The sequence below is a fragment of the Macrobrachium nipponense genome, chromosome 5 (genome assembly GCF_015104395.2).
Source record: "Macrobrachium nipponense isolate FS-2020 chromosome 5, ASM1510439v2, whole genome shotgun sequence".
Taxonomy (NCBI): Eukaryota; Metazoa; Arthropoda; class Malacostraca; order Decapoda; family Palaemonidae; genus Macrobrachium; species Macrobrachium nipponense.
The window spans coordinates 125,984,715-125,994,959 of record NC_061107.1 but is presented as its reverse complement, the minus strand read 5'-3'; the positions used below and the strand labels follow the sequence as shown (position 1 = coordinate 125,994,959).

The following is a 10,245-nucleotide window of genomic DNA, read 5'->3' as shown; positions in this document are numbered from 1 at the left end:
ATGCTTTGAACACTTCGGCAGTTTTTGACTAACCTTGACCGCTTGACTAGGTGACACAGTAACCGAGTTTGCTTGTTTGATTCTGAAAGGCTACTGTTTCTATTTCTTTTTTGTAATAATTAGGATCCTTCTCTTTATTACCATCGGCAACGTATTGTGTGTTTTAGCATTATGTTGCTGGTTACGTATAAAGCAATGAATGACGAAACTGTTAGGAAACTGAGCGATTACTAATAAGACAAGTTATCTCTACTGTATTCAATATTAACTGTTTGTACTTCATTCTTTGCTAAAATTTGAAATAGTGAGGGATCCTGGTCAGCGCATTTAGCCTGATGAAAGTTTTTTACAGACATGTTATTCCTTGCAATCCAGCCATATTTTTAAAGTTGAGTTGAGTCATTGAGGTTCGATATTTTATATAACTCAAAAAACTCAAGGCTAAAACTGCGATCGGGACTTTGCAAAGGAGCATTTATTGTCATGACCCGAAATAGTGTTACCTCTAATTTATATAGATTTGTACGGGTGTGTCCACTTGTTTTTTTGTGTGTTTTTCTAATCACTACGGGTGCTTAACGACCCTATCCATGCATCTGTATAAATACAGACGTCCACTGCGTAAACGCATATTCACTGTTTAATATGATTTGTTACGTAGAGGGATTAATAATCACCCAAAATGATAAAATTAACATAGTATATGATTATGATATTTCAGTAGAACTTCTGGAAACAGACACTCAAAGATAAAAACTCGCAGTAGCGAAATCTCAATGATGTTGATAATTTCTGTAAAAAAGTAAGATTAAGAATGTCTCGTAACTTCAGCCACAGGAATAACGAATTCGACCTGCAAAGGAAACACTCAAAGTTTACTCCCCAACAAATGAATAAAAAATTGTACTTAGCTTGCTTTTGTGGGAAGTCACGGTGTTCCGATAACGACACACGGCCTTGGTCCTCCTTCTCTATTTAGCGGATGACCTGGTTTGGCTTCAGTTTCCTCCGTGCGCGTTGTTTCGATGATTCGAGCCCTTGAAAGATCCGATGCTGCAGACGCGTTCGGTTGTTTCTTGAAGTTATTCACTAACGATGATACTAAGTTTGCTTGAAGAATCTGTTGCTTTCGTCGTCGTTGAAAAGTTCTTATTGTTTTCTGAAGTCGCTCACTAACGATGATACTAGGTTGCTTGAAGAATCTGCTGCTTCCGTCGTCGTTGACTTCTTATGATACATGATTTATTATTCTGGTTTTTTCTTTTTCGTAGGACGTTGTAGAGTTCTTCTGGTACGCTGGCCACCCAATATTAGGGCTTGTGCCTTGTATGATAAGGCGCCCTATTGAGGTAATGTTAGACTAGCGATAATCTAATACGCTAAGTCGGTTGGTATTGCACTTCCATCTTCAATGGAGTGTCTGGGGTTTTGTAGATCACTTACGAAGTCGGTATTATCTTTACGACGATGTGTTAAAACTCATGGTTCGGTGAGGTTCTTGTAGAAAACACTAAGTATAAAAATTATATATTCTTCTGAAGTTTTACATGGTGAAGATCAGATATGATTGTACAAGTCTTCTAATAACGATAGCTTGATCGCTTCTGCCAATGATGATGGCTAATCCTATTCCTCTACATGATAAAGCTTAGGTAAAGAGGTACAGGTCTTCTAATGACGATAGCTAACTCTGTTCTGCTTTTCTACCATCTCTGTTACAAGTTATGAAGGAACAGACAGTAGTTCGAACATATGAACATACTATCAGATGACACACAATCAAATGAGACACGCTACAGATCACGTAGGTGGTAGTTGTCTCAAGCAGGGAGCTTGGACTAATGTTTAAATAAAACAATTGAATGACTACAGGTGACGGCATGTTATCTTAGCCTACATACTTATTGTATACGTCATCTTTGTAGCGTCTCTAGTCTGATCACATTCCTGCAAGCAATCTGGTTGACCTCTTTAGTTTTAGGACTTTTATATATATGGACTAACATTCCATATTTTTTATTATGTAAACACTTACTATATATATATATATATATATGATATATATATATATATATATATATATATATATAATATATATATTGCATGAGGATACCTTTTTCCAAGCTAACTCTACTTTCAATAACACCATTTTCAAAGACGTTAAAGTAAAATCATTTCATATTTCTGTTGACATTAACAGTCCGGTCATGGAGAATTTGCTTCTCCTGCAAAGCCCTTGTTATTCTTTCCTTTGGTAGTCGTTTCAGTCCCTTCCTAGGCCACATGTGGAACTGTGTTAAAATTAATTTCCAGGTCACTTTACTACCCTTGGAGACAAGCCTCGATCGTATGATCGCCCTGGGCACTACTTAAGGAAGTTCCTGAGTCCCGCCATAAGAGGATACTAATCCGGGACAGCTGGCCCAAGCACCATACGAAAAAGCAAGATCTAAAGAATACTACCCTTTAGACCTTGAGAAAAAGCTGGGAGACCACGCGATACGAGACAGACTATGCGGGACCGACACTTTAGCATGTGCTCAACAAAGCAAAACACGAGGTCAAGGTGGCACAATATACAACGGATGACTCCTGTAAGAATGGGAAATTAATCAGGCGAAGGGATAGGAGGACCAACTTATGACGCTTCTCGTCAGAGACACATGCATGCAATCCTAACACTTACAACCCTTTGAGCTCTACTCCCTAAAAAGCCATATCCGAAACCACGTTTCTGACTTCCAGTCTAGTTATATTTCCAGTGCTAATTCCCTTAATAACAAGCCCCCTCTCCCATACTCAGCACATCTACAAGGACCCATCTCTCCAACACAAGGTACAGTGCCAGGAATTCGAGTTTTGGTAGTCACATAGATACTTTTTCTTTTGCTATTTTATTTTCCATGTTTACGACGCATTCTCATACAGAACTGACTATGTTATTATTCGTGTCATAAGTGAATCCATTAGTGTTATACCCAAGGACCCTCATTGGCACCTTCAGTGTATCCTGGACCCTTAATTGTGCCAATTTCGTCATTTAATCGCATGCATTCTCTTCTCCAGTGCAGATGGACTTTTTCCGCTGTGGATCCTTCTGCTTTGATTGTGCTTTCATTGCCGTGGTAAACCCACTGCAATGGTGCCCTTGAAGTGAAATCCCCGACATCCAGGTATCACGTGTTCATCTTAATTTAGTGTTCAGACAGAATCCCATTCACCTATCGCATCATTCCCATCATCTGACTTGTATTATTGTAAATATATGTGATTCTAGTTATCCTAAGATTTTATCTAAAATTCCCTTCGTACTAAAACCCTCAGCTTATTTTGTCTTTTCTTTTATGTTCCACCAACCCAGGAATTTTAGCCAGATTGCATCATCCCTTGTGGTAAGTCCCCTTCCCGGGTGAATATAATATATATATATATATATATATTACATGGGAAAACCTCCATGTATTTCATACGGTAAGCGTGGACACGAAACGGAAGGCAGACCCCACACACAGGCTTCTCTCTCTCTCTCTCTCCACCTCTTTCTCTCCATTCTAACAGTAATGAAAATGAGAGAGTTGCATCATAACATAACGTTTATTTACAATAACTAAGTCGATAACTAAGTAATCCAGTCTTACAGACTAACTTAAAACAACTCATTGTCAAGTCACCCAAAAGGTCACACCTTTCCCTGGGAACTCTGTCCCACAGAAATCCAGAACCATCTGCCAAATAAGATACAGAACACATTCTGGTAAGTACACACACAAGTTTAAAGACAAAGTTAATAAAATGGAACATCTTACAAGATATCAAACAAGCCACCCCTTTGGCTAAAGTAAGGTAACACTTACCATTCCCAACCGGCACTAAACACTATGTCAAAAAACTCCCCCCGGCGAATGCCACGGCATCTTTGCCTATGACTCGAAGCCCTCTGTCAAAATCCCTCCCATAGGCTTGGGTATGAACGCTTTTAACAGAAAGAGGCGCACACGCACATACGAACACACAGTTCGCTAGCGCCTCGCGGTTCTAGCTGCATCTAGTTTCACAAAGGCACTTTGGGAAGAGTTCATAAACTGTCGTACATTGACTCGACGAACTAAGCACTTTTATCTCACGCCATCCCCTAGCAACTCATTGATCAGCTACCCTCAGGTCGTTTACTCTGCACTGTCCTCCACATTCCACAGGTTACAGAGAATGCACGAACAATATATTAATAATTCAAAACCCTATGTCTTACAGATTGCTCGGCCTCGCACCTATATGCTAGCTCCCGCCTAGCAAAATTGCTTATACAATATAAAACATTGGCCGGCTTAAAACAAAATAAGTAAAACTGCACGTCTCTGGCATTATAAAATAATGTCTTATCACGCTTTAATCTCCCAATAACACAAAACGCATTTTCTCTGATATTTTCTGCATTAGGATTCTTGAATATCCCTCTTCGCTTGTCTGCAAGTAGCTGCACAGACAGCAACAGGGCTATAGCAGGCTGTAGCAACTGTAGGAAGACGGAATGCCTCCCTCATCGTAGAAGACTCTCACGGCTTCTTGTAGATCCCCAAAAAAACACGCTGTAGAATTCTCTCGATCACCCATCATGGAAATACTTGTAATCACCATGGACAACATGGCAGCAACCTCTCTTCACGGCTGGTGGACGTCTTGCTGGTGTCGGTGAATGGCCTTTGGGCGTTAGTATGTCAGTCAGGTCTTTGGTCAATCTAAGAAAATTAACCCAAACATACTACTTCTATCAAACAACGATCTCAAAAAGGTCAGAAATACTAACTGAACGTCTCCCAATTAACTCCCTTAAATATGACTACTAAAATGATAAGTCATTATCACAACTCTCTAAGAAAAAGAAAACATCAAGTTCTCCATTCAATTCTCCAAACTCGCACATCAGCACACACACACAACTCAGAAATCACAGCAACTCCACGGAATTCTGCACTCACACTTCGAACTCGAATGTGCTCACAAGAAAAAAAAAGAAAAAATTCGTAACAAGCTCAAGAAAGAAAAGAATCACGTAACACCCAGACCCAAAAAATTTATTTCTCGCAAGCTGATATTTAAACAACCCACAAAATCAGTAAAAATTTACTAACACTTTTAACAGCAAAAACCCCTTTACTGCTCAATAATTAATCACAATGAGACTTAATGTCAAACTCCCATTTCGTAAATAGCAACCCTCGAAAAATTACACCTCCCGGTAAAATCAAATCTCCCGTCCAAAAAAGAAATGTTATTTAAGCTCAATCCCCAAATCATATCTCTCATAGGAAAAGGAAGAAAAATAATAAAAAAAAAAAAAAAAAAAAAAAGAATAATCACAAGTAGATTTCCCCAATCACAAAATCACATAATTACATGTATAATATGCATAACTCCCGCGTTTCCCCAAGAAATGCTCCATGTAAAGTTTATGGAATTGCCAGAAGCAAACTCAAACACATGCGCTTTCGTGAAATGCTATAGCCACATTTCCAGATATTGCAAAATTCTGATCTGTCACCATCAGAAGAAAAGAATCAGCACACGGCTCATCACATCGCTTGTCAGCAGAAAAATCACCTGCGGACGCATGCTCAAACAACAGCACAAAAATTGTCCAGTCAGACACGTAAGTTTGGAAACTCATGATTCTCAAGAAAAAAAGGTCTAACTGACACATTTCACAGAATTAACTCCAGGATATGACTAATGTGTTCAAAAATTTGTCTCGAAGACTTATTCTCTCAACATGACTTTTCCCAAATTATATTTCTCCAAGAATAACACACTTGTGAACATGAAAAATGCACAAACACATCTCCAAAATAAACTCGTAATGCAGTAATGCCATTCGCCTCTAAATAGACACGAAATCAAAAAAAAAAAGAGAACCTCAGAAATCTTCTCTTGTCTCGAAAAAAACTCCATAACCACAAAAAAAAGGGTTACCCGCCAAGATTAATTCCAACTCCATTATGAGACATCATATCAATAATAACACCACTCCGGTTATAGAAATATTTCCTCCATTTGGTTAATAACCAACCCCCTTATATTATTCTCTTATTTCTCCAAAGCCACATGTCAGTAGAAAGAAAAAGACACCACTCCAGGAATAGAGAATAATCACCTCTATTTCGGCAAATACAAAATATTTACCTCTATTTCCACAATAACTCCATGTGGAACAAAACAAGGCTCCAAATAATATATCTCCAAAAAATGTGCACTCAAGGCATCTAACTCACATACTCACAAATATTGCCCCATAATCTCCAAATATGTGTCTCCATTTGCAACAAAGATGGCTGCAAAATAATTGAACTAAACATAGCTCATACCACTATTGGCAAATATCAAAAATGGCCAACAATATATATCTCCCATATATTATATCTCAAATATAACTCCAAAATAATATATACCTCCAATTATCTCTCCAAAATAATATATCTCAATTATAACTCAAATTCTCCAGAGAATAACTCAATGTTATAGTCAAAAACTATAAAAACTCTCTCCATTTAGCATAACTGCTAAAAAAAAGGCAAAAACTCGGCATATAAAACTGTCTAGAAAATTCTAGAAAAAATCATCAATGTGCCACAAGTCATTATAACAGAACTCCAAATTCACAGTGTCTAAGCAAAGACTTCCCCCATATGCACTACGACATAAACCACTAGAAAACTTAACCAAGTTTCCTATCTCTCACAAAGTTGTCACAAATACAACAAGGGTATTGTGCAAGAAAACTCACAATTTCTGGAACACAAATATCCAGAGAAAAAATGTAGTGCCATTACGTATGCATTCAAAACATGCAAGAAATTCTCCCCTATATTACTCTATAGCATCAAATAGCTAAAGCACGAACACTTTCTCTTAAATGACTCTAAGTCATGAACTGAGATAATATTCACACTAACTGGAGAGAAAAAACAAATTCAAATTCACCCATGGTAAAAAAAAACTTGTGTCAGCGATGGCTAATTTTCAAAAAAGGAGAAAAGAAAAATCATCGGCACCATTAACTATCTCCCGTAACTCACTAGATGGTCAAGCCAATTATCTGCTGAAACTCATAAAAAAAAAAAAAGGAAAAAAAACTAAAACAATGTGTTGTTAGTTTCTTCCCCCCCCCATAATCACAAAAGATTTCACCTCCCTTGACAGCATTAAAACACCCACGTATTAGTATATAAAAAATCAGTATCAGAAATATCATTATCACAAAATCACCAAAAAAAAATTGCTATCATCAAAATCATCAGTATCAGTACAAAAATTATCACCAATGTTAATGCTTGTCCATTCTCCAAAAATTCAGCAAAAAATTCAGCAAAATTCAGCAAAATTCAGCAAAATTCCACACAACTCACCAAGATTCAGCCAGATTCATCAAGATTCAGCAAAACTCATCCCCGTGAATCACTGAAATATTCTCCAAAGTTACAAAAACTGAACAAATAATTAACACAAGACTTCTCCCATTAATTCATTGTAATAATTCTCCCTGAATAATTATCTGTAATAATTATTAAATAATCTCCCATGAAATATCTCAAATCTCTCGTAAAACAATTCTCCCGTAATGATAATTATACTTAAGCAAACCTCCCGTGACACATCTCAAGTATAATAATTATTAATAATAACAATAATAATAACTCTCCAAAGCAATAATTCTCAAGTAAGGGTGAAATTCAAAATAGCATACAACAGTAATGCTGAATCTTATGACATACGATTTCTCCAGCATGCAACACCATGACATAACACCATTGCCACACAACACAGATACAACACCAATCATCGGCATTTCAAAGTAATTTCTCCAACACAATAAAAAAATAATCTGTGTATCCCCCTTATATTTGTGTCTTTCAAGGCACAAAGAAACATATAACACATCCCGTGCATGTTAACTACTTTTCCCCTCATTTTCGTAAAAGAAAAAATCTCTTTATTTCCTTTTCTCTTCATCCAAGAGAGAGAAAAAAAAAAAAAAAAAAAAAAATCTCTTTTCTTAAAAAAAGACTCTACGGGCATTTCACTTCATCAACTAATCAACCAGCTGATATCTTAGCATCCAATGTCAAGGCCAAATCCATCTCCAACACTAAGAAAAAAAAGGAAAAGGGGGAAGTTCACTCATACTGAGACAAAAAAATTTCTCCCCCCCTGAGAACAACCCCTCAGTCAAGCGGCAGAACACTCCCCCGAGCCATGCCAGCAGTATCCCCCCATCTCGCAATACCCTCCCGCTGCCTATCTCACGAGTGAGGCTAGTGGTACCCATGCAACTACCCTCCCAAGGGATGCCCGTACACCCTCGCAATGCAAGGCGCCTCTCTGCAGAAATATGCTGAGCCCTTAAAATTGTGGCCGCTCTGTGTCACTAAGCCAAATCTGCTTATATAAGCACAGTTCCCATGCATAGAAAAATACACTCCTATGTTTTAAACAAAGACGAATGCATACGTCTATTATAAACACGTGCAAATAAAGAAAACACTTCACTATGGGGAAAGAAAAAAAAAAAATTGTTTTGACCTCTTGAACCAATCCCATAACCCAGAAATATTTAAACAAAAACCCACTCCTTTTTGATAAACAATAGTTTAACACTCACCACTCCATAATGGAGCAAAAGGAACTCGAAATTCTTCGTAAAAACGCGTAAATCTCGTCGGCCAGAATACAAACGCGACCGGTGAGATGACTCCTAGCAACTCCACTTAACAAACTAACTGAGTTGCTTGTCTCACGACTCCCACCCTGAAGAATCTTGGTACGAGCAAATTTGATGACCCTAATAGAAAATCTTTCCTCGTCCCCCCTCCCCCATCTCACGGACGGACATTTTCTCTACCCCTTTTTTCTAACTGGCCAACCATCTCTACATTGGCGTTCCTAGGCATAAAAAAGCAAGAAAACCTTTTATATCCCCTCTTTACCGCTGACACCACTATTACATGGGAAAACCTCCATGTATTTCAATACGGTAAGCGTGGACACGAAACGGAAGGCAGACCCCCACACACAGGCTCTCTCTCTCTCTCTCTCCACCTCTTTCTCTCCATTCTAACAGGTAATGAAAATGAGAGAGTTGCATCATAACATAACGTTTATTTACAATAACTAAGTCGATAACTAAGTAATCCAGTCTTACAGACTAACTTAAAACAACTCATTGTCAAGTCACCCAAAAGGTCACACCTTTCCCTGGGAACTCTGTCCCACAGAAATCCAGAACCATCTGCCAAAGATACAGAACACATTCTGGTAAGTACACACACAAGTTTAAAGACAAAGTTAATAAAATGGAACATCTTACAAGATATCAAACAAGCCACCCCTTTGGCTAAAGTAAAGGTAACACTTACCCATTCCCAACCGGGCACTAAACACTATGTCAAAAAACTCCCCCCGGCGAATGCCACGGCATCTTTGCCTATGACTCGAAGCCCTCTGTCAAAATCCCTCCCATAGGCTTGGGTATGAACGCTTTTAACAGAAAGAGGCGCACACGCACATACGAACACACAGTTCGCTAGCGCCTCGCGGTTCTAGCTGCATCTAGTTTCACAAAGGCACTTTGGGAAGAGTTCATAAACTGTCGTACATTGACTCGACGAACTAAGCACTTTTATCTCACGCCATCCCCTAGCAAACTCATTGATCAGCTACCCTCAGGTCGTTACTACTGCACTGTCCTCCACATTCCACAGGTTACAGAGAATGCACGAACAATATATAATTAATCAAAACCCTATGTCTTACATACATATATATTATATATTATAAATATATATATTATATATATATCTGAAAAAATCACAGTATATGCACGTGACTTCATTAAATAAGCGAATACCACAGGAAAATGATAGGTAGAAATAAACCAAGTGCTTTCGTCTTGGATTTCTGCCTATCTTTTGTTTCCTGTGGCATTCGCTTATATATATATACTATATATATATATATATATATATATATATATATAATATATAATATATATATATATACAATGTGTTTCGAAATTTGAGCCCCCTCTCCACAGAACAAATGGAAAGTTATGAAGTTTTCTGCTATAGCCTATCTCCAAGTACATTATCTTAAGTTTCTATTAAGCTATTTTTCATTTTACATTCCTTATATTTCAGACTGAGTGACAGAGTTAGATACAGCCATGGCTAATGACTGGGAGGAAATCAGATGGAT

The 10,245-nt window shown here is 37.9% G+C and overlaps 1 long non-coding RNA gene across 1 annotated transcript; it reads right to left on the bottom strand.

Annotated features, from left to right (window-relative positions):
- Positions 1-9,135: 9,135 nt before the first annotated feature.
- Positions 9,136-9,683, bottom strand: LOC135215198 (uncharacterized). The gene is made up of 2 exons (XR_010314613.1): positions 9,408-9,683; positions 9,136-9,280 (listed from the first exon to the last, which is right to left on the bottom strand). It is a non-coding gene; the product is annotated as an uncharacterized LOC135215198 (long non-coding RNA).
- Positions 9,684-10,245: the final 562 nt, after the last annotated feature.